The following is a 26,377-nucleotide window of genomic DNA, read 5'->3' on the forward strand; positions in this document are numbered from 1 at the left end:
TACACAGATGCTAACGCGGTTTGGATCACGTCTGTCTCGTGTGCGCGGTCTGGCTCGTTCGCTCTAGATTCCGGGAGATTTTAAGTAGGGGAGGCGGGGGATGGTTGTAACACTTTTTGCTTCAGCACCTAAAACTACCTTTTATTTTAAAGATACACGTCTGAAAATTTTAGGCAAAGTACTCACATGTGTCTACTACAAATGGCAACAACTTAAATTTCTATAACTGTATCACAGACTTTGTGAGATGATGACAAATACAAGGTGGTCCTCTGTTACAACCTACCCCACTAGCGGGGTAGATTGTAACACATACTGGGGTAAGTTGTAACAGGGAGACAAAATGCAGAAAAACTAAGGGTACTTCCAAGTGATGTGCCAAAACAACAGTTTTATTTACAATATGTGGTGTCAACAATACAATATATGTAAATATTGGGAGTGTATGTGCATAGACACCAAACAAATGAAATCCAATCTTGAGTCACAATGGTGACAAGAGCAACCAAATTAAATGCATTGTTAATCAGAGTCACAATGCTGGAAAATGAAATTGGTAAGGCCTGGAGTGCATGCCTGGTGGCACAAGCTACATAAAATACCAGGAATTGCCAAAATCACAAAAAATGTTCTTAGTTGTATGTAAGGGAATGGTTGTAAAAACACGTGTTACAATTTACCCCACCCCTGTCGGCCATTGTTTAGCTAGCTGTATTAGGATGGTGCTTTGGAATTAGCAGGAGGTTGATACACCATTCTTTACATGAGAAACTATAGTTTAACCTGATATAACTCATACAACATTACTTACAACGGTAGAAGTTCAAAACAAAATATTATGTCATTATTTTATTTTACTTTTTAACTCAGAATTCGATTTTCTGCTGTAACTTCTGAAGAGACAGCAGCACCTACAGGTAAATCTCCATGTGGGATCGAAAAGGAAGCCTGAGGAAACTGTGACGGTCAAATTACTCATATCTTATCCCTGATTCGTGGAATTGGTAGTGTTACAACTCTCCCCTGTTACAACCATCCCCAGTCTCCCCTAGCCTAATTTGCGGGCATCAAGGAGTCGTTATCAATATGCGGGAGACTCCCGGAACTTCAGGGAGACTTGGGCTGTCTGTGTATTCACATAACATCTGGGAAAGTCAACAGGCATAGGATATTTCCATATTTTGGTTCTTGAAAAAAATCTTCTCTGCCTTCATGTCACAGAAAAATCACCAGCTCAGCCGGTAGACAGTTGTATGTGATCACTATGGTTACCACTACAGGCACAGGCAGACTACCCTAAAGCTTACGACCCAGCGATCCATTAATGATAGGGAGCGAGCTAAACATTTAAATCGTAGCTCCTCTCTCCAACAAGCACCACACATGGCAAACTACAGTGCGCTGTTTTAATTTACCCGTGTGGAACGTTGCATTGCATTAGTACCGCTTTTGGCGCTTGGTGTAAAATCATAATAAATTCATATTTTGTTTTATTTGGTCAGCACGGGGTGGCCGCAGGGGTGGCCAAGGACGTCTACGGGGGCACGGGCCACCCCAGGCCTCCCTGTAGAACCGCCACTGGAAACTCCCATCCCTTCATGGTAAGTATAGGTCCTAGGTTAGTTCAGGCTATTATGTGCATTATATGTTCAGTAGCCTATCTCTAGCAGTTAGTGTAAGACATGTAGGTATGTGTATCTGTTTAGTATGTGTATTTATGTTTAGTATCTATATTGCATATTTATTGTTTATCTAGTAGGTCTACTATTATTTGTCTTTCATAGGTATATCTTATGTTTAGTAATTATTGTTGAGTTATGTTATGTTATGTTATGTTAGGCCTATATCATGTGGAGTAGGCTACTTATATGTTATGTTATGCCTTGTTACGTTATGGTAGTGTGGTACGGTGTCCTGTCTTAAGAATTTCAGTGCCCAGTCCGACTCTGTTGTTCTGTGCATCTGACAATAAAAGACTTGACTTGACTTGACTTGACTATACACACAACACTAACTACACACACAACCATACACACAACACTATCTACACACAAGACTATATCTACACACAATACTTACTACACACGAGACACTAACTACACACAACACTAACTACACCCAACACTAATACACAACACTAACCAAAGAAAGCTTTTGGGATTGGTGCTTTGGATTGTATGCAATGGCACCTTTAAGTTGCTATAGATGAAGATGTTTGGTGAAATGGATAAATGCCACATGCAACACAACTTCATGGCTTGCATGGAAATGTCAACGAACACAACTGAAATGAACTGTGGAGTACATGTATATGGAACCCTCTGTTCCTTCAATCACGTGTTTGATGTCTAGAACCAGAGCGAATGCCAATGTCATTTAGGGGATGTTGTGGATGCCTGTGTGTGCCGGTGTTGTACCCGATTCAGCACCCCCGTCAGAAGATGCACCCCCTTGACGCACCACTCGCTTGATCGGAAAGGAAAGCAGTTCGCCTAAACAAACGCAGGGAAAAATACTATACTACGATTTCATTATTTGTGAAAGAGATGGAAGAGAAGAACACAAGTGATGACAGTCTTAAGAACTGTTCTAAAGAGTACAAACAACCGATGTTTTTCTTCCAAAAACCTCGGATAATAGCGAACGCAAAAGAACACCTTTTTGTCCTGTGGAAATATTTAGCTTACCCCAGCCATGACTACAAAATGAATTAACGTAATTTTGAATGAGCAAGTTGAATGTATTTGACACGGCGTTTCACAAGACTAAATAACGAAATGCAGTTTAGTATCTAACAGGAAGTGCAAATAAGCAGAAAGTGCAGAATATGTGCATATGAATGGCAGTGGTATATACATAATGAGATAGTAGCCTGCCTATATAATAAGATACAGTATGATACAGTACTCTGCTTACTCATACTAGTCCCATGTCTGTACTCTGAAAAGCATTTGATGATCGGATCAACAGAATTCTTTTAAAGCCAAGTTTAAAAGAATTCTGTTGACCCCAACATCAAATGCTTTTCAGAGTACAGCCAAGGGACTAGTATGAGTAAGCAGAGTGAGTTTCATGCATGTGCCACCTTCCTAGTATAATTGAACAGGGGGTGCTTATTCTGCATGGTATGAAATTGGCCTGTCGTTATATGCAACCCCCCCCCCCCCCCCCCCTTTAAAATAATTCTGTTGATCCGATCATCAAATACTTTTCAGAGTACAGTCATGGGACTAGTAAGTAAGCAGAGTACTGTATCATACTGTATCTTATCTCATTATGTTATATACCACTGCCATTCATATGCACATATTCTGCACTTTCTGCTTATTTGCACTTCCTGTTAGATACTAAACTGCATTTCGTTATTTAGTCTTGTGAAACGCCTATCAAGTACATTCAACTTGCTCATTCAAAATTACGTTAATTCATTTTGTAGTCATGGCTGGGGTAAGCTATATATTTCCACAGGACAAAAAGGTGTTCTTTTGCGTTCGCTATTATCCGAGGTTTTTGGAAGAAAAACATCGGTTGTTTGTACTCTTTAGTACAGTTCTAAAGACTGTAATCACTTGTGTTCTTCTCTTCCATCTCTTTCACAAATAATGAAATCGTAGTGTAGTATTTTTCCCTGCGTTTGTTTAGGCAAACTGCTTTCCTTTCCGATCAAGCGAGTGGTGCGTCAAGGGGGTGCATCTTCTGACGGGGGTGCTGAATCGGGTACAACACCTATTAATTCATTCCTGCTCATTTCCATTGTGACCACATGATGGCGCTAAAGAACAACTATTGCAAGTGATGGACGGAGTTACCATGTTGCTTAGGTCACACAAGGCGTGAACAGACAGAGGCCATGCTGGGTGTGATAAAGAAGACGGACAAATTGCCAGGCAACACAAATCATCTCTGTACAAACAGCACTGGAGGGGATCTTTGCAGAGAAAGGAATAAAAAGGTATTCTGCTTGACAGTATTCATTTGGTAGAAAAGCACAAAGATGCCACTGTTGATTTTTCCTTGTGTGAGTCTCGTACTAATCTTGAGATGTTGACAGGATATATTCTGCATCCATATAGATGCCATTAGCAATTAACCAAAATCAAATACAAAGGCAGACATAAAGAGAGACGACACTTGAGCATTTTCAGACGATCACAATAAGCTTAATTTGCACTACACAGTGTCCCTTGTTTAGTAGAATAAAGCTTTTGTCCTAATAGGCCTGAAGTATATCACAATTCCCTAAATACAGATAAGATTCGACATTATAGAGCGCAATGCAAGATCTATGATGATTCATCAAGGGATAATGAAAAGATTAGCTAATATAATCATCGAGTGTGCCTCCTTAACCGTGGAACATTACAGAATGTTTATCCCATACTAATGTCTCTAATTTTTAAAATCCACTCCGTAACAAAGGATCTAAGCATGACTCATCAAGGGAATCAAACTGCCTTCATCTACAAGTTCTACAGCACATAATGCCTTATGATTCGTGACAGGCCGCTCGCTCTGTGTGCTCAATAAAACAGGCCTGAATGAAAACTAATGAGTTCTGGAAAACATGTTTTATGGGAACTGATGATATATTTACTAGCATGCCTCAAACTGGTTGTACATTATGTGCTTACATGACAAACTTGGTAGATACATATGACGTTTGATCATATAATTGAACATTTGTTGGGTGCGTCATAATTCTCCTGCTGTCTGTGAGTTTAATTCAATTGGACCAGTATTTTACAATATATCAAGCACAATACAGTTCATTGTGACTTGGAGGAAACACTAAGATTTAGTGTGGCTGCTGTTCTCAACCCCACCAGCTCTGCATACTCTTACAAGGCTTTCAGTGCCCATGCAGTATCCTAGCATCTACACAGTTTTTAAGACACTTGACACACTCATTGTCTCAGTCCTAAGGAATGGTGCTTCAAAATGCTGATACGATAATGCGACCCATAGATTACATAGATTACTGTGCTGCAAACTGTAATCCATTATGTATGGAGCCATCCTTCATTGACCACTAGCAGAAACTGGGGTCATGTTTTCCTCCAATTCCATGACAAGGGTCATCTCTTGCCTAGTGGGGCCGCATGTGACCCAAGGCTACTTGCTCCTTCTGTGCGTCTCGGATAATGACAGCCAAGTTGCGGTCGAGGAAAATACCATGCGGTCTGTATTGGAGTTTGAACAGGGGGCTGACAAATGGCATGAAATAGATTTGCCCCCTGATAGAGGTCTGGAGTGTGGCTGAGCACAGCGTGATGAGCAGTAACTGGGAGGGCAACATCTCTCCACGTTCCCCTGGTGTATCGACTTTTTTTTTTTGCGGTGCGGCAATGGTACTCAGTCATGTTGCCATGGCGGTGTTTGGCAGCACTTGTGTTCCTCTCCTCTCCTCCCCCTCCATCTACCTCTTCAGAGAGCGACCTCTCCGGGAAAATAAACGAGCTCTAATTTCAACCAGGAGCCAATCCTCGGCTGCGGAGTGTCCGCTGGTCGAGCAATTGATAACTAATTCAAGCAAAAGACAACATTAATCCCGGGGCACTTCGGGGACCTAAATGTGCTAATTCAACACAAAAGCCGGTGGCCATTTACACCTCCCGAAGTCTCCACAGTTCTACGTGATCTACGACAGTCACATGAATTCCCAGAGTAAGATTAATACCCCTTCAGGAGGACGGAGCGGAGGATAAAGGCTCGGGGATCAATGGCGGCTTTATTGATAGGGCCTCACCAAATAAACTTGGCATTTACTTCTTTAACAGATCTTTCAATATATCAGAGTAAGTAAAATGTAATTCCACTGTGATAGTATTAGACTGCAGAAAGGTCAGGAAGAGAAAGGGAAGGGAGGTGGGCGAAAAAAACTGCCTGAGACCTCTGTCAAATTAGCAGAGCCTAGCGCTCTCGCGGCTGGGTCTCTATTTACTGTGCTGAAAGCGTCAGTATCAGGTTTGTACAGGAATAAAGGGCCAGCCTTCCTTTAGGGGCAGTGATGTCTTACAGGGAACATTGAGCCATCAAATAGGCAGTAGAAGCATTGTTGGAAGAGCACACGCGGGGGCTGGTGATTTGGCCTTGGCTTAACTAGAGAGGAAGAAACAGGAAGGGCGGCTTTCAGCTTTCAGCTTTCAGCGGTGCACAACATAGCCCATACAATGTGGAGCTTCTTTCAGTTTTCTCTTTGTTCTGTTTCGCTCCCTCTCTCTCTATCTATCTATCTTTCCCTCCTTCTATCTCTCTCTCTCTCTCTTTCCATCTCTGCAAACAATTCACTGTGCATACAGCAGATGAAGCTCCTATCCACCCCCCCCCCTCCCCCCAACCTCCCCTCGCCCGCCACCCCCCTGTGTCTCTGACCCCCCTCCTTTCACAAGCGCTTTCAAACACTCTGAACTCCTACCTACTGAGTGGGCCATCACAGCTCCAGCGCTCTGCGTGTGTGTGTGTATGTGTGTGTGAGTGTGTCCAGAGCTCTGCGGTGCGGTAGCAGCAGCAGCGGCTGCACAGCTTGCCATGGAGGACGTGTTCTGGGCCCGATCAATAGGCAGGATTGCATACTCAAAGCAGAGGTGACGGCCATGGCTGGCTGGGAAAAAAGGGGCGCGACCTTTGAGAATACAATTCTTGACATCTCCCAGGCGATGCCAAGTTAACACTGACACACTGCCACATCCCGCTCCTCCAGATCATTCAGGTTTTTTTCTCCTTCCAGGACAGTGTCGATTGAAGAGCTGAGTTGATCCTGGTAAACAAAGCCAGGTGTATCAGAGCTGTTATGCTTCACCAAAGGCATTTGTGCTTGCTTTCCTGCTTCTTTAACAGTCCTCTCTTCCACACTCCACTCCATTTTCCCCCCTAAAGGGTATCTGTGCCCCTGTGGTTGACCACAGGTTATTAGGAAAACACTAATGTGCCAATTGGAGATTCTATCTGGCCTGAAATCACATTTAGAAAGTGCTTGCAGAGCTTCTTGCATTAGCAGGATTTCAATTACAGTGGAGGCTATATCTACATAGGGTATGGGGAGATTCACTGTCTTAGCCTCTGCTGTTGCTACACGAGTCTGACAAGAAATCCATACTTGTCTGCTGGAGTGATTTAGTTCCCACTTCTCTCTCGATCTCTCCTTTTTTTTTTTTTAAAGAACGAGAGTGTCATTTCTTTTGAGGAAACCCTGATAAATATTTTAAAGGGCTAGGCACTTTTCTGGAGGGAAGGTTTGGTGTGGAGAGGTTCAAAATGATAAGCAGTGGGAGGTGTTTTGAGATCAATTTTTGCCCCCTTTCCATTTGGGCGATGCGGCCCTGACATTTCTATGTTGTTAACCTGCTGTTCCAGCTATTTGTGGCCTAAATGTGTGCCACATGCCTACTTATTACGGTGCCTCTATATTTCATAGAACCAATGGGCTTCAGAGAACATTTGTGTGTATGAGGCATTTCATGAATTAGGCAGGGCTCATCTCGAAAAAAAGCCTGCACTTCCACACAGCCACCAGCAGGGGGCAATGTGATCTGCGTAATGACCACCGGCAGCACATCTCTCTCGTCCTCTTGACTGGTGCAGTCCTTCTGTTTGAAAGGAAAAATACTGCATTGCATTTAGGACAATTGTGTGGCAACAGCAGGATGAAATGCCTGTGGATTTACAGCAGTCTGCGGCAGCACTCTCCCCATCACACATCTCAATTTTGTTTGGACAAGCCATCCTCTACGTATAATTAAGCCCCGCACAATAACTATTCTTTACATCCAGGGATGGCTTGTAAATACAAAACTGGGACACACACACACACACACAAACACACACACACACACTCGCACACAGAGCACACTTGCTCTTTATTTGCTTTCGGGGGCTTCATTTATTTAGCCTTGTAATGAATATCTCTCATTGAGCACTTCAAGGACAATCAAATTTGTATTCATGTTTATTTTTACCGCTTAACGGGCCTCCCTCCGACAGCACATCATTAGCGTTACTGAGACCTGTCTCTGTCTCCTCTGGGTACAACATTCCGTGAAGGCGCACAATTTAGAGCGTCCCTGAGTAGGGAAATTATCACTTGCCATCTAGGTTTTGCCGGTGAGCTTAATCCCTTTGCACGAACCAAGCCTTGGTTGCGAGCTATGGGCACAATTATGTGTATGTTTGATACATTTAATTGCCAGGCTCGAAATTTGGAAAGTTTGGCTGTTTACTGCATGCTAGATCAGCAGAATGAGGCTAGAAAACAACCTCCAAAAAATACCATGGCCTCTGCCGAAAGATGCTTCTTGAGGATGATGACTCCCCCATCCAGACCCATAAGACGGTTGCCATGTCCTTTAGACGGTTGCCATGACGCAGTGCGTCTGTGCCTTGAGTTGTGTCGGCCCAACCAAACCTTGAGCCCCACCCAGACAGGGGCCATCCCTCATGTGGGGGCCTTTAGCCTCTGCTCATAAAAGTCCTCCCAGGTATCGTCGGGGACACATCCGGCCCTCCTCTGGTCCTGGTCCACATCAGCATCAGCTTTCATCTGAAATGTCAGCAGGAAAAAGATGTCCGTACTGAAAAGATTTCATATGGCAGATGACAAGCAGACAAATTCCATCTAATGTTGTTTTCCTGCAGAACCATAATGCAATTAGCCTCAGCATTTTCCATAGAAATGAAATGAAATGAGAGAGACCTTTTTAGACCTGAAAGACTATTCCCTCTGTGGTTGAACACTGTGTGGGCTTGGCAGCATTAACATTTGATAAGAAGGGTCGTTTACAAGTCCCAGCAGCAAGCAGGACTCAGACAGTGACCTTTGAAGCGACAGTAAATCTCAGACCTTTAAGATGTATGCCGCTCTCGTTGGGGGAATCTGAAAGTTTTTATTTGACCAAAAGATATGTTTTTTCCTACCAGCCCCTCAGGACAAAACCACATACAAAAGCATTACCTTCTTTGGCAGTTCCACGGAAATATTGAAGCAACGCATATTACTCATGTGCTTTTATTTTCTCCATGATGAATAACATGTTGTGCTACTATTAGGTTACCTTATGAGGTGGCGTTTGTTTTCGTATGTGTTTTTGTAAGCAGAATATATCTCTTGTCAAGACAAGGGCCCACCTAGCTGGCCACATAAAGCAGCATTAAGGAAGTTATCTCAGTGATTGATTTTCATAACTGGCCAGTTGTATATCATCTGCGAGTGGATCCCATTTAATCTAATTTGAGTAGATCATAAAATGGTCTGCCTGCAGAGAGAAAGAGAGAGAGAGAGAGAGAGAGAGAGAGAGAGAGGTAGTGGATAGAGAAAATAATAATAAAAATCAGCCAGCATCCAAAGGTGCATGGAGGGAAAAGGAGAGCTGGGGACATTGACTTAATGTAAACTGTTTACCTCCCTTCCTGGACCGCTCGATATGATCCCTCACGCAATGTCATTGTGATAACATGACCCTGAGAATGTGATGGAGAAGGCACGCTCCGAGGACACTGAGCAGAGGTGTCTGTCAAACCAATTCCTCTATGGCCTTCTCCATGGTAACGGTTGGTCCCTGACCTGACTGCTGTACGAACCTGGAACAAAATGAGCTTGATGAGGAAAACATCTGTTATTGGTTCTGTTTCCAATCCAATCCTGGCGAGGTACAGTCGAACAACGTTTGCGAAAACAAGCGAAAAACCTTTATAAAGTCTCAGCTCTTGCCGTGGAGTTCAATTCTAACCAGTTGACAAATCAATCCATGAAACCAGACTGGTTGAATCGAAATGCACAAACCGCAGGCTACCGCATGCATAGGTGAACTACATCTAATGCATTCCTCTTAAAACTCAATATGATTCTGTACAAGCCTGGACGAGGGAAACAAGACAATACATCGAGTCCCTTCATTACTGCTGGGATGCAAATGGGGAATTTCAATGAGACACGCTGTGGAAATTGAATGCTGTATTGTCGTCTGTGGGGTTCACTCGCTCGCACTTAGGAAAGCAAGCACGAACAGGCCAAAGTGCCAAGGAAATAGAGTGCTTGGCTGTTTGTCGGGTGCAACACATCCCACAGCAACGCGTGAATTACTGTTGAGTCGTGTCGCTGTGTCTGATGTGTGCTGCGGAAGAAAAACAGTCAGACAACAGACCCGAATCTGGGCCTCTGCTCAGCCCCTGCAGGAGACGAGTCAGTCTGATATTGAGTGGCAGCCCCTTACTGTGCTGCTCACACTGTGTCCATCCACATTCCAGCATCGAAGGTGTTTCAAATAAGTCTGCGTCACCTTCCCAGTCCAATATCAGCACCAGCAAGGCTGGAATAACTAGTCAGTCTGGACTGGCACAGACACTTCTGAGGAGGCTGAGTGCGGGGGAGGCATGGACGTTGCTTGGCGATGGACACAGCCACTCTAGGATCGTCCCCGTCCTTCAGGCCTTAGTCTCATACGTTTAGCAATGGACACAGCCACTCTAGGATCGTCCCCTGTCCTTTATGGCTTAGTCTCATACGTTTAGCAATGGACACAGCCACTTTTAGGATCGTCCCCCGGCCTTCAGGACTTAGTCTCATACGTTTAGCAATGGACACAGCCACTCTAGGATCGTCCCCTGTCCTTTAGGGCTTTGTCTCATACGTTAAGCAATGGACACAGCCACTCTAGAATCGTCCCCCGTCCTTTAGGGCTTAGTCTCATACGTTTAGCAATGGACACAGCCACTCTAGGATTGTCCCCCGTCCTTTAGGGCTTAGTCTCATACGTTTAGCAATGGACACAGCCACTCTGGGATCGTCCCCTGTCCTTTAGGGCTTAGTCTCATACGTTTAGCAATGGACACAGCCACTCTAGGATCGTCCCCTGTCCTTCAGGGCTTAGTCTCATACGTTTAGCAATGGACACAGCCACTCTGGGATCGTCCCCTGTCCTTTAGGGCTTAGTCTCATACGTTTAGCAATGGACACAGCCACTCTGGGATCGTCCCCTGTCCTTTAGGGCTTAGTCTCATACGTTTAGCAATGGACACAGCCACTATAGGATCGTCCCCCGTCCTTAAGGGCTTAGTCTCATACGTTCCGCTTATTTTATTTATTTCACCCTCTCTTGTCCTTGTGTTTGGATCGATATGTTTTTCTCCCTCGATTTCAGTGAAGTTCACATTCAATGGGCTTTTTTCAGAGTGTTTTTCGGATTGCATTGGAGGACAATACTTTGTCTTGTGACCACGCTTTAATACCATAATGATGACACAGACACACACACACAGAGACACACATAGAGACACACATACAGACACACACACCCACACACACAGGACAAACACACACACACACACACACACACAGACACACAGACACACACACACAGACACACACACACAGACACAGACACAGACACACACACACACACTCTGAAGCTTGCAGTGCCTGTGATGATGTTCTTCAACCAGAGGAGCACTGCAAGGACAAATGACTACCACAGCGCAAACAGACCAGGGTGTGCGGAGGCCAAGGCTGCTGACGCTGCTATCAGGCTGGTGGGGGAGGGCAACATGGGGGTTGAAGATGGGTTACTATGGTCAGCGAGATGGCGAAGGAGGTGGAGGAGGTGGAGGTTGGACAGGTTGGGCTATCAGGGTTACTCACAGTATGAATAGCATGCTACACTGAGGGGGAAAAAAAGAAATGAAAACATAGAAATGAAAATAAAACTGGGGTGAGAGTCAAAATTGTGAAGTGAAAAAGACGGATGGCCTTTGTGTACTGTCAGTGAGATCTGACTGGTGTGAAGACACAATTGCTCCGGAGCAGAGCAGCATACCCAGCAGAGAGTGCGTGCACTAGGAGGGGAGGAGAGATAAGACTAATGGGAATAGCATGATATATGAGACTTGATAGGTGTGATGAAGGGGATTTGAAAGGGATATGGATAGATAGTGATGCTACATAATCTGTTCCCCTTCAAATCAAGCACCCTAGTCCTTTAAGCCTGACATGATGGGACTGGGGGCCGGGAGGACGTGGCATCCTGTTCACCACGGGCATACCTGCTGTGAAGACAGCTCTTGAGTCGAACCAATGATGCTTCCCAGTTATGAAGGCAATCAACTTTCTTTTTTACAAAAATGAGGCTGGATTCGCGTGGCTGTATACTGAACCGTATAAAACCCAGTACCCAGTAGTCAAGGCATTTGCATTTTGCGACAGTATTTCTGGTGTATTTCACAGCCTTAAACACCTGTCATTCTTATTTCTTTTTTTATACTTTATTGTACAGGCTTTCCTTTCCTCTGATGGTGGCTGTAAATACTGAACTTTCACTTGTCCGCTGGTGCTGATAGTGGATATGGGACATGGCTGTCAATGAAATCCCCTGTTATTGTCACCACAGTAATGAGCAGTCAGCTCTCCCTGGCCACTCCTCTACTTTGTGGTGAGAGAGAGAGAAAAAGAAAGAGAGAGGGAGACAGGAAAAAGAGAGAGTGGGTGAGAGAGAGAGAAATGAGGGAGTGTGTGTGAGAGAGAGAGAGTGTGTGTGAGAGAGAGTGTGAGAGAGAGAGAGAGATTGTGTGTGAGAGAGAGTGTGAGAGAGAGTAGGTGTGAGAGAGAGTGTGTGAGAGAGTGAGAGAAACAGACACAGGTGATGTGTAATACCTCCATGGCTTGTGGGAGTGATCTCTCTGGCTGCCACTCCCTCCCGCCCCCCCTCTTTCACTCCGTCAGACGCGGCTCTGCTCCACTCCCCCCCGCCCCCCCTCTTTCACTCCGTCAGACACCGCCTCTGCTCCACTCCCCCCCCCCCCCACCACCCTCCTCTCTGCCTGCTTGAAGTTCCTCCAACCACAGTGAGGCCAATTAGGGTGCGCTCTTGAAAGAGCAGCAATTATTCTCTCGCACGACATGCATGGCTCCCGCGTTCCCCCCATTATGATCTTGCCCGATCCCTGCCTGTGAAGTGCCGGGGAAGGCCATTCACATGTCCACACTCCTGTGAGCCGGCCCGGTTGTCTCAGGCTTCGGCTTGTAGGAATTGGTCTGAGGCTCCGTGACACGAAAAACACACAGGAGAAAAGGGGATAATTAGTGAAGAAATGGTGAACTACTGTTACTTTCCATTGACCAGCTAGCAGCCTCAATGGTGAACTACTGTCACTTTCCATTGACCAGCTAGCAGCCTCAATGGTGAACTACTGTTACTTTCCATTGACCAGCTAGCAGCCTCAATGGTGAACTACTGTCACTTTCCATTGACCAGCTAGCAGCCTCAATGGTGAACTACTGTTACTTTCCATTGACCAGCTAGCAGCCTCAATGGTGAACTACTGTTACTTTCCATTGACCAGCTAGCAGCCTCAATGGTGAACTACTGTTACTTTCCATTGACCAGCTAGCAGCCTCAATGGTGAACTACTGTCACTTTCCATTGACCAGCTAGCAGCCTCAATGGTGAACTACTGTTTCTTTCCATTGACCAGCTAGCAGCCTCAATGGTGAACTACTGTTACTTTCCATTGACCAGCTAGCAACCTCAATGGTGAACTACTGTTACTTTCCATTGACCAGCTAGCAGCCTCAATGGTGAACTACTGTTACTTTCCATTGACCAGCTAGCAGCCTCAATGGTGAACTACTGTCACTTTCCATTGACCAGCTAGCAGCCTCAATGGTGAACTACTGTTACTTTCCATTGACCAGCTAGCAGCCTCAATGGTGAACTACTGTTACTTTCCATTGACCAGCTAGCAGCCTCAATGGTGAACTACTGTTACTTTCCATTGACCAGCTAGCAGCCTCAATGGTGAACTACTGTCACTTTCCATTGACCAGCTAGCAGCCTCAATGGTGAACTACTGTTTCTTTCCATTGACCAGCTAGCAGCCTCAATGGTGAACTACTGTTACTTTCCATTGACCAGCTAGCAACCTCAATGGTGAACTACTGTTACTTTCCATTGACCAGCTAGCAGCCTCAATGGTGAACTACTGTTACTTTCCATTGACCAGCTAGCAGCCTCAATGGTGAACTACTGTTACTTTCCATTGACCAGCTAGCAACATCCATGACAGACAGGCTTAAAGCCCCATTATGCAACAATTATACTTCAGAATTAGGGTTAGGATAAGCAGATTAAACTTAAAATAACAGCTTAAAAAAAAATTGGGTCGCTACAATGACTTTTAATATGGAAAATCGCCTCCGTGCCATTGCGATACAAGGGTCCTTAGGCATATAACTGCGTTCTGTAGTTTTGCCTGCCGCAGCCCGCCGCCCTGACTTGTTGACTTTCTGCAGATCTAGTAAGTAGCTTATTTGCCGTCTTGCTTTGTCTTGTATTGCACTTGCTTGATGTTTGACTGTGTAAGGACAGTCGTTGAGTAACTAGTTTGTCATAATGTCAAAGTCAGCACATTTCAAGACATTTTCCTTAGTTTTAGCTGCTAGCATGCCGTTCGCGAATAGCTATTGATCCGTTGTGCTGCTTTAATCCATCTGCTGCTGATATTATAGCTCTATGTACAGTCATTAGATCCATCCATCATCTCTCATCAGTGGATAGGAGAGAGTCAGGACATGTGAAAGTGAAAAAAGAAAGTTACTCTATGGAGGGGGTGGTGTACACACACACACTCTGAATTCCACCTCTGCATTTGACCCATCCAGGGTAGTGACACACACAGCACCCAGTGAACACACATAGTGAGCTAACCCGGAGCAGTGAACTGCCTTTGGTGGCTCCCGGGGAGCAGTGATCGGGGTTAGGTGCCTTGCTCAAGGGCACTTCAGCCGTAGATGTGGGCATGGGAGAGCAGTGCTCTACCACTTCCCCTGCCCACATTTTTCCTACTGGTTGGGGTTCGAACCGGCCACCCTCCGGTTTCCAGCCTGAAACCCACGGCTGCCCCAATGTGGTGCAAACAGAGCTCATGCCTAGGAGAGGCTCGAAGGCTTTCAGAATCCAGCACCACTCTAGTGCCTACCCAAGTGACACAGCGAGGCTCACACAATTAATATTTGTGTGTTATGATTAAAAGCATTGCTCCAGTGTGCCGCCAACTATGTAAACATTCTGACAATGATTGCTTACAGGAATTAGCGCGGGTAGATTGTGTTTGTTTGCAAGCATTTTTTTTCTGCGCAGCCTCTGTCATCAGTCATCTCTCCGGGCCTTCCACTCGCTATCTTTGCTGTATCACAGTTTGCACTGACCTGCTTACCCACGGCACCCTTACCAGCACTACCCATGTGACCTGCTTACCGACGGGCAGCCTAACCACCACTGCACATGTGACCTGCTTACCCATGGCAGCCTAACCAACACAGAACATGTGGGCGGGTACAGTGAGGGAAGCAGCACGGCGTAGGAAAACGGACCAAAACATGCAGCATTGAAATTCTGACATGATCAATCTAGCCAAACCTAGAGTTGTTGTTTATTTCAGATTTGGAGTTGTTTTAAAAGAAAAATAAAAGGCATTCGAGGCGACATGAGGGATGTTGACGGACTGAAATGCTAAATTAATAATTGCTGCATAAACTCCAAGGGACCGGTATGCTCCTATTCTCAAAACTGCCATGGGACCCGCTGGACCGTTATACTGTAACTCATAACTGAATGATCCAAAAACTAAACAAAAACCTAAAACAAAGGGAACGTTTTATACATCATGAGCAGACTACCATCTTTTCTCTCATGGTAAAACGCTCTTCAGAGAGAGAGAGAGAGAGAGAGAGAGAGAGGAAAAAAAAGTTCTATGACTTGGCAATACACTCCTTTCATCTTGTTTTGACATATTCTATACATCTTTCTCTCTCTCTCTTTCTTGTACACTCTTTCTGTTTCTCAGCCAGCAAAAAGTCCCTGAGAGCTGCAGCTCCATTCTCATCCATAGTGGATGCACGCACACACACACACACACACACACACACACACACACACAAACACACACACACACACACACACACACACACACACACACACACACACACACACACACACACACACTCACACACAAACACACACACACACTCACACACACCCACACTCGCTGGCCTCTCTGACCTGTCTGCCTTCCTCTCCTCTATTGAGTCACTTTTTCTTCTTAAGTGTGGAGCTAGCGTTGACCCTGAAATGGAAAGGGAGAAAAAGAAAAAGAAAAAAAAGAAAGTAAAAGAAAAAAAATAACATTGCTATTGCCATTCGACACAGTAGCTGAAGACCTAGTTTTACAACTCTGTCTCCGTGATCAATATTGCGACTCTAAAGCTCAGTTTTTTTTTCTTTTTTCGATTGAGGCACATTTTCTCCACTTCTCTCCTCTGTCCCTCTCTTTTTCTCTCTGTCTTTCTCTCTCCCTCATACCCACACACATACACACACACAGAGACACACACACAAACACAGAGACACACACAAAGAGACACAAATAAATTGATTTGATGGTATTGCTTCACATGGTATCACAAGAAGCCTGCTGGAATCTGTCAACAAGAGCCGCCATCAATCAATGTGTTTTCACTGTATTTAGACATCAGGCCCTGCCACAGACCAGCCGGTGACCTACTTAAATAATTGCTTATTATTGAGAGTAATCTGGTCCAGCAGGCGTCTATGTGCTGATGCAACTCTGATGGAGATGGAGACAAGATGTAGAGGGCGCCAAGAAGACAGAAAGCACTTAAGGCCCCGATAAGCAAGCCGTCGCCGCCTCCGCCAAAAGTAAGTCGCACTCACCCGAGTAGACGCCAGCCAGCCAGCCAAGAGGCCCCATCCAGCCTGTCACACCACAGCTCAAATAAATTGATGCTTGCCCTGTCCAATGGGGCTGCTAATTGTATTTTCTTCTACCTGCTCAGTTTTGTCAGGTTGCATCTGTCATTCGTGACACGTGCAAAATGACAGTCTTCCTGCACTAGTTGTCATGCTAGCAGGCCTGTTTGGGTTGGGGGCTGCTGTCCAGTGGTGACAGGCTGGAGGTGCACACACAAGCACCACTTCATTTTGGGCTCAGCCAAGACAGAAGCACACTGGGTTTGGCCTGGCTCCACCCCCTTCTCTAACGTGAGGAGAGGAGGAAAGAGGGGAGGAAAGGGAAAAGAGAGGAGAAAAGAGAGAATGATAGAGAGGAGGAAAGGGGAAAGAGAGGATGTAAGAGAGGATGTAAGGGGAGGAGTAAAGAGAGGAGGAAAGGGAAAAGAGAGGATGTAAGGGGAGGAGTAAAGAGAGGAGGAAAGGGAAAAGAGAGTAGGAAATAGAGGAGGAAAGAGAGGAGGTAAGGGGAGGAGGAAAGAGAAGAGGAAAGAGAGGAGGAAAAATAGGAGGAAAGAGAGGAGAAAAGGGAAAAGAGAGGAGGAAAGGGAAAAGGAAGGAGGAAAGAGAGGAGGAAACGGGAAAGAGAGGAGGAAAGGGGAGGAGTAAAGAGAGTAGGAAAGAGAGGAGGAAAGAGGGGAGTAAAGGGAAAAGAGAGGAGGAAAGAGAGGAGTAAAGAGAGTAGGAAAGGGGAAAGAGAGGAGGAAAGGAAGGAGGGGAGTGTTTTGGCCTGGCTCCATACCCTTCTCTAACGTGAGGACAAACGGTATTTACATGCTCCCTGTGTCCCTGCATGCAGGGGTGGAAGGCACATTATGTGAAAATGAGGATCGTGATTACAGTGAGGGATGATCAGACTCCAGCTACTCTATGGTGAGAGCGTACATAAGAGCCTCCACTGCACAGAGGCCTCAGAGGGCTGGTATGTAGGCGTGGGTGTATGGGACAGAGGAGGCTTCTCAATGTTTCACAAAAAAAATAAAAAAAATAATAACCACTTATTTTTCTTCCTGTGAAACAGAAATGTGGCTGTTACCTTGCCACATACATGAGGTTGTTTTCCTGAAATAAACCACTACTGCGCCGACCTCACCCCAGGTGAAAAAGTCATTTACATTCGTTCACTACCATAGATAATTTTTTTCAGTTACCGTCAATGGAATTCTAGATCACCGGACACATAAATCATAGCTGATAAGATAATAGGCAGAGGTTAAACTATCAACAGCAGAGAGGGACTTTGACTAGTTATGTGCATTCTAGACTTGAATATGATCGACACAAAACTTTGACCAACCATGGCCTTGAAACAGAAACTTTGTTTCTTCATTTCCTCTTAATTCCGAAATGCACTCATGTGCTTCAGCTCCATGCCTAGTTCTCTGAAGGAAGAAGTCGGTTGCAAATCCATGCGCTAGGTTTGTAAATCCGTTTGCAAACCGCGGGCACTGAATACAAATCCCAGCGCATGGTTTACACATTGCTATTTTCTTTTCTCAGATGACCCGGGGGGGGCGTGTAGGATTACGCATTGAACGATTGAATAGCAAATGCAGAAAGAGATACAAACACAACTTTAATATAAGTACTTTATGTAAATATTCCTCTGGTCTAGCAGGAGAAATCTTGTTTGGGATAGTTTTTTACCTTCTTCCAACTTTTATTGTGGTTTGTAAGAGACCTCTTTGGCTGTTCGCTAGCTAGCACTTGATTTTTCAGTTTAGCATATCATCAAATCAATAGAAAATCTACCACTTGCTGTGATATCAGTTACTAATTTAGTTTTTTTGTGTGTGTGTGGTATGCATATGTGTGTGTGTGTGTGTGTGTGTGTGTGTGTGTGTGTGTGTGTGTGTGTGTGTGTGTGGTATGCATCTGTTTGTGTGTGTGTGTTTGGCATTGCCAGGCACTTCATTCTGCCCAGTGATAAATGATTATCATTTCAGCCTAATTGCATTAAAGCTCATGTCTGTAAATCAGGTGAGTGACTGCGCCAACACACCACCATGCGCTGATTGGGATTGTATTTCCCACCGCTCTCCGCTGCCTTGGACTAAAAGAAGAGGCGGCACACGATGGTACATGACCCCTTCACCTCTCTGGGTGATTTAGTGGTTGAGAAGTAAGTACACTTGTTCCCGGCTCCTCATTTTGGTTCGGTTGCACCATTGGACAGCTGTATAATTGCCGACTGTTAGCATGTAAATAGATGAGTCTTTATAGTACCCCACGTCACAATCCAACACATTCCATTTTTAAATGTCAGAGCTGCGGATATAAAACGCTTCACATTCAGGGTCAAATAATGGGGACTTGGACAAGGCATTTGCTGTAGTGACATTTTAGATCAGTGCTCAAACAATTAACGTTAAATGTTTTCTGGCAAAGTGGTATAATTGCTGATGATGCTTAAGCACCGTGTGGAGTGCGGCTCCAAACCATGCAGCGCTGCTGGAAAAGCCTGACTGAAGCCATGGGAAGAGAGCGGATGGGAAGAGGAAATAGAGAGACAAAGACAGGGAGCTGAGGTTTATGCAGGAAGAAAAATTGCCATCGTCGCACAGAAGGACGGTGTTAAATGGTGCGTCATTTTTCTGTAATTTACAAATCGCTGGGTGGAAACAAAATTAGATTAAGAGGGTGCGTGGAAATGGACCTGCTAAACATCACTATTAATTACGCCGCTGTCAAGGACAAAGATTATTTATTTTTCATGGCAGGTAGACAATGGTTGTGCTGGCAGTGACTTGTTTGGCCGGGCATTTGCCGCCATTTTTCACCAGCGGCACTTTAAAAGCAAAAGGAAATTCATAGATTTTCAATCAAAGGGCACTAATGTCTACATTATGGCTCGAGCCATAAACGAGCTCTCTGGATGTTAGAAGACTGGCTCGAGGAATAAACACCGCGGACAGCCACAGCACTGTGACTGCAAGTCACAGCCAACTTTAATAGCAGTGTAATAGTTTTCAATCGAGCAACCCATTTAGACTTCAAATACTGCAATATTTCCCCTCCACCAATTCAACCCGAGACATTCCAAGAGGAACAGAAGGCAGGTTTTATCAAGATTATCTTTTACATTACATTACTATTACTATTACTATTACTACACAGAGAGTTGGATCTCTTCCTCCTTGTCTCATTTTGGATTTAGACAGAACAGCTGGGTGGAGGATAAGAGTGATCCATCTGGAAGGATGAAGATCTCTGCCTCAACAGCTGTGTGGAGTTCTCTTGGATGGTAAGGAAAGCGTGCCAGCCAGAACTCCATCTCCGTCTCTGTCTTTCTCCCCCACCCCCCGCGTTCCTCCTCCTCCACCCCCTCAGCGTCTTCCCCATTAGGCTTGTGCCTGTGTCTATGGCCCCCAGTGCGAGCGGGACAGTTCGGGGCCCTGGTCCCCTGACACTGGCATCCGGAGGGGCATCTGGCAGGGCCAGGCCTGGGTCAGTCTATCTGAAGCGGAAGCGCATCGCCGGCCTCTTCATGGATGGCTCACTGTCTCCCGCTGACAGGCCGTCATCTATCACAGCTGAGCAGCGCCGTCAGGTGGGAGCGTGATTAATTTCACTTTACCATTTTCAGAAATAAGCCCTATAAATCATCTTAAGCTCGCCGTGTGTTTTTTTTCTTTCTTTCCTTCTCTCTCTTTCTCGTTTTTTTATTTTTTTGGTGTTGCGGCCGCTTGACAAATCTTTACCACGCCCGGCTCCGCCTGAGTGGCCCACAAAGAGATCCTGCCAAACGAGACGCAAGAGGGGGGAAGGAAAGGGGAAAAAAAGTGAACAAGACAGAGTGAGAGAGAGAGAGAGAGAGAGAGAAAAAAAGAAGGGAGGAGAGAGAGACAGACAGAGAGAGAAAGAAAACGCCCTCGATGGACCACAAGACAAGAGTGACATTTAATAAATACCCCCGAGGGTTTAATAACCCACGACGTTTGAAACATCTCGACATTTATGAAAGTGAAAGGAGACCATGTACATCTGATTTGTAAACATGAATGCTACTCTCTTTCCCTCTTTTTTTCCCCCTGAACCGCCACGCCGTCTGTCCATTCTTATTGGTGAATGTCAGGCAGGGGGTGTTGGTGGTGGTGGTGGTGGGTGGGTGTGGTATTGGGAATGGTGTAGGCAGATGCTGTTGAATGGGCTGATTATTGGGACGTGTCAGTGGAATTGGGAGCACAGTTTATTAACTGTACTATTGGAAAGATCACATTTCATGTGTCAGGGGTAATGGGGATTCTTTGGTAATGGGTGGCAGGCTGCCAAGCTGTCAGCCCATTATTACTGCACTCCTTTTTTTTGCTTCCTCTTGCTTTAATTTTACAAATTTGATGGAGTGTTAAGTCAGGTCTGCCTGCTCTTTAAAAAAAAAGAGAAACTAAAGTATAGCGCAGTATTTTTAAAAGCACATAATTGACGTCCTTGTCCTGGTTGAAATTAATCATCTTCTCTTGCACTTTTTTTCTCCCCTCAGACTTGATTTCAGACTACTTAATTAAGTGATGACTTTCAAATCAAACTCAGATCACTTTAAAAGGCAGACACTTATCCTTAAAAGTACTGCTGGAAGAGCAGATAAATGATTGTGATGTAGAATCCATGGCTCTGAACCTTGAGAACCTCTTAAACTATTGTCCACACTAGTGATATCTTTTTACAAAAAAAAATTAAAAAAATGGTCGGCAGCAGATGACACGCACACATCCTCCCTCTGTGAGAGAAAGGGCTTGGGTGAAGAGATGGAAAAACCTTCAGCAGTCATCTTGGAGATTTCTACCCCCCCCCCCCCCCCCCCCCCCCCCCTCAAAGGACCACAAGAGGAGGAAGAGAAAGAAGGGCTTTTTCTCTCCTGCCACCCAGCGTACCCATCCCTCCAGCTTTGTGCTCATTCATCCCTATCTCTGAGATATGGACCATTTCCAAGTGTGCCTAAATGCACATTCCCAGACAATACTGTGTGTCGGTCCCACGTGAGCCTCCACAAATGCCACACAATCAAGCCTCCCCAGCCGCCGAGGCAGCGGCCTGCAACACTTTCTTCTCGCGCAGGATCAAGTGAGCCAAATTGATTTCTGGTCCTGGGCTCAGGGTGGCTGTCCATGAATCGCAGTCCTGTTTCTGCGACGTGCCGCTTGAAAAGAAACTTAAAATCACATTTATTGCATGGAAAGAAGAAAGGGACAAGTGTAAAATGAGAAAGAGAGATGATTTTTTTTCTCCTCCTTCTCCTCCGCTTCTTTTTTGTTCAAGGAGGAGTAAAGAGTACTTTGTTCATCACAAAGGGCTGGAGTTTTCTTTCCTCCTCTGTCCACCCAATCCCCCCCCCCCCCCCCCTGCTCTTCTGAGTGCTGTATTTGATTATGGACGTACAAGCCTGCATTGCTAAACACCTGCGTAGAGACGCCATTTGATATTTATATTCTCATTGAAGTACTCTTGTTCCTGAAGTTTTAATTGGCTGTAATAAATAAATCATTCATCCTCCTCCTCCACAGATGTTCCGTGATCTCTCTGCTGAGGGGGGGATGTCTGTGTACGTATACAGTGTGTGATTGAAGCCCCGTCAGACGTTTCATTCTCTTATGGATGCGTGGAGCATGTCGAGCGGTATCGGACACAATCAGAACATCGGCCAGCCGTGAGTGTTTTACATGAGGGATTGCGTGTGCGGCGTCGATACTCATCTTGATTTCAATAGAGAGGTCTGAAATGAAAAGCCAACATTGTCTATAGCTGTGGCGCGCAGATAAGAAGAGCAGTATCTACAGTTGTATTCATGGTTTAGTGGTTGTGAGTTTGTTTGCATGTGTGTGTGTGTTTGTGTGTTTTCCTGTGTGTGAGTGCGTGTCACTGTGTCTGTCATTTGCGCCGGCCCAGCACCCATAAGAGTGGCGCGTTGGTGGATGTGACGCCGGTTGCCATGGGCAGCCGGCCAAACGTCGTCTGGCTGAAGGCGTCCCATAAAAATGCATGCCCACATGCTGTTTACCCAGGCTTTTATCTCACCCCTGTCTGCCCACCTCAGAACACCTGGGAGAGAGAGAGAGTCCAGAGAGGTCTGTCTGTGTGTGTGTCTGTGTGTGTCTGTGTCTGTGTGTCTTTTTGTGTGTGTGTGTGTGTGTGTGCATTTAAAGGGTACATAGCAACAAACACACACAGGTAAATAGTGAAAAAGTAAGCAATAGAAAATGAGTGGGAGAAAGGGCGAGAGAGAGAGAAGAGAGTGAGAGAAAGACTATCAGAGACAGAGAGAGACGGAGAGAGAGGGAGAAAGAGAGACGGAGAGAAGAGAGTGAGAGAGAGATAGACGGAGGGAGAGCGATGAAGAGAGAGAGAGAGAGAGAGAGTTAGAGAAAAAGAGACATTGTCCATCTTCCTCTGCCCCTCAATCGGTCAGCCTCCGTCTGCTTATTAATTTAGAGCCATTTGTGGCTCTCTCCAGGGGGAGATGAATGCCAACAGAGGAGACAGGCCATCGGTGAACTCATAAAACCTATTAAAGGAAGCTGTTCATCACCTCCATCACCAGCCGCTGATTATCACGGGCGGCTGCAGTAAACCTCGGCGGCCCCCTCCGTGTGCCGGCCATCCTGCCTGACCACGCGCTCTGCTCCAGGCTACTCAACAGCCTCATCAGCACCGGCAAATACGGCAGTGAGATATGGCATGTCACAGACAGTGGGGAGAGACAGGCTGAGAGGGAGAGACAGGCTGAGAGGGAGAGCGAGGGAGACTGCGGGAGAGAGAAAAAGATTTGCCCTCTGTTATTTAGCCACTGATAGAGACAGATAGACAGACACAAAGGTAAAGATAGAAAGAGAGATTTAGTGTGTGAGTTAGATATAGACTTGGATAGATAGATAGATAGAGAGATAGAGAGATAGATAGATAGATATGTGGTTAGGAAGGCTCTTGGAGTAAAAAATAAAATGACCACGATAAAAAATATGGCCCTCGTGTTTTGCTTCAGTGGCAAAGTCATTTGTGAACATGGGAGTGTTGGGGACAAAGAAATGCTCTGAGGACACTCCCTCACACTTTTAGCTCTATTAGAAAATAATGGGTTTGATTCCTCCCTCTCCTCCTCCTCCTCCTCCTCCTCCTTCTCCTTCTTCTTCTCATCCTCCTCCTTGTCCCCACTGCTGTGTGTTTACCATCGTGCTTCTTCACGCATCAAAAACACAGTTTCATGTTTATTCTGGCAGTAAGCTCTCGTCCCCTCGGAGAATGGCTGAAAAAGCGAAGCCTAAGCTTCACTCAACAGACAAAAAATCCCCCACTTCACAATCAAATGCATTAGGAATGGGTTGTCAGAATTAGGACAGCAACTGGGGTACTGGTGGTGGTGGTGGTTGGGGGGGGGGGGGCACAAAATTATCCAAATCCCATTAATCTTTTGTGAGAGAGATGCTGACATTTTGTGCTCTAATTAAAAATGCCACACAATGCATTGCAAAAATGGTTCGAATAATTAAGAATTATCAGGGGAAAGGGGCGAGAGGGACACACATGCAAATGGCCGCTATATGTTTGGGTGTCTGAGAAGTTGTGTAAAAAAAAAAAAGACAGAGAAAGAGAGAGGGAAAGAGAGAGAATGAGAGATAGAGCGAGAGGGGGGGAGAGAGAGAGAGAGAAATTAAGAGAGGAATAAACCGTTTCGCCTTTGATGTGTTGTACTTCTAAATATTTTGAATGTTTTTCCCCTGAACTTTAATTATATCAAATAGGACAAAGTGCTTTTGCATGCTGGGATTAAATTAGATGAATCAACCAGCTAACTATGCACTCTCTGTGTGTTAACTGCCATTCTGTGCCTTCACTTGTGAACATTTCTTTAGTCATTTTCTGGTATTTCTCAGCCCTTAGATCAGCTCCTTAAATGCCTGCCAAGACGCCTCAGCCGGGCCAGATGCTCCACTCCGTCACGTTCCTTGTGCGGTCAGGCACTCACACGCTTAGAGAACTGTCAAGAGATGTCACTCCAGTTCACCAGGTCAGCTACTAATCTTCTCGGCAAAAACACAAGGAGGGCTGAGGCACTTTTAATCATTAGAGCTTTTGTCCTCCTCCTCCTCCTCCTCCTCCTCCTCCTCCTCCTCCTTCATCTTCTTGTTCTTCTTCTACTCCTTCTTCTTTTGCTGCAGCTCAAAATAACTGAGGCTGTACCAGCGGCTCTTGTCACTTGGTGTGATCATAACAGATAATTATCCACCTTCGCTGGACAGCTGTGCCGAGCGCCTCTCCCACGAGCACCGTTCCGCAGAGAAACGACAAGGCGAGGGTAACGAGCCCAGAGTGCCGGCACTTCAGTCCCCCATGTTGTGCGATGGGCTCTTGTTATGGTGACCATGGCCCCACCTCCCCAATGTATGGCCACAAAAATGATTTTTTTTTCCAGGAGAGTGGGTGTACAAATCAATACAACTGTATGAGAAGAGAAATAGTTAGTATAGAGCAAGGTGAGAGAAAAGAAAGAAAGAAAGAAAGAGGGAGAGAGAGATGAGAGATAGAGACAGAGATAGAGAGGGAGGGAGGGAGAGAGAGAAGGTTGAGGGCAGTGATTCCTCACAGGAGGCAAATCATTTTATGACAGCAGGTCTCACCAACAGGGGGCACTGTTGTCACTTTGAATGCTGATGTTGGCAGCCTGCCGCAGTGACTCAAAGAGAAACAGAGACAGGAGACAGAGTGTGAGAGAGGGAGTTAGAGAGAGAGAGACAGGGAAAGAGAGAGAGGGAGGTAGAGAGAGAGAGACAGGGAAAGAGAGAGAGGGGGAGAGAGAGACATTCATGATCCTCAGTGAGTGACAGAGGGAAGCTACAGTTATCGGCATTGATCCCACGGTGCCATCCCTTAGCTTGACCGCTGCCCTTTTGCCGCCTCTGTCCTGCCGCTACTTTATCAACCTGTTCCAGCGCATTACAGCCCACACGCGTGACCCCCCTCCGTCCACAGGCAGCGGGGCCGCGCCCCACTCACTCACTATATGCATAGTCACAACAAACAGCTATTCTTGTCAGCAAGGGCGGCGAGAAGTCAGAGACCTCGGTTGTCTTGGGAACCAGCTGAAGATGTTCTTAACACCGACTTCATATGAGTGCGTTGGAAATAATGCATGAATGGATGCAACCCTCTGTCCCCAGCTTGTAAATGATAAATCGGCGGGCTGAGGAAATAGCGAAGGTCATGATTGTGCACATACAAAGCCAGAGATGGAGGTTGATGTTATTTAACCCTCTGCAACACACTTATGCTGCAAGCCATTTAGTCTTTAGGCGTACGGCCATGAGCAATTAAAGGCATGAAGAGTGTGGTTCCTCCGCCGCTGATTGCTGCTGCTTTCCTACGCGTAGGAGCCGAAGGACCTCTGCTCCTCCGCCAGGGATACAAAGACTGAACAAACAAAAAGAAAAGGGCCTGAAGATAAGAATACAAAAATGTTCCGTGCCTACGCTGCATTCAGAGAAACCTGTGTGATTGAAGCACTCCTCCCTCCACTTCTGGGGTAAATTCATGTCATCAGCACGGCTGTAGAACACCCCAGTCCTGTGGAGGTTGTTGATTGGGTGGACACTCTGATG

This window comes from Sprattus sprattus, assembly GCF_963457725.1.
Source record: "Sprattus sprattus genome assembly, chromosome: 6".
Lineage (NCBI taxonomy): Eukaryota > Metazoa > Chordata > Actinopteri > Clupeiformes > Clupeidae > Sprattus > Sprattus sprattus.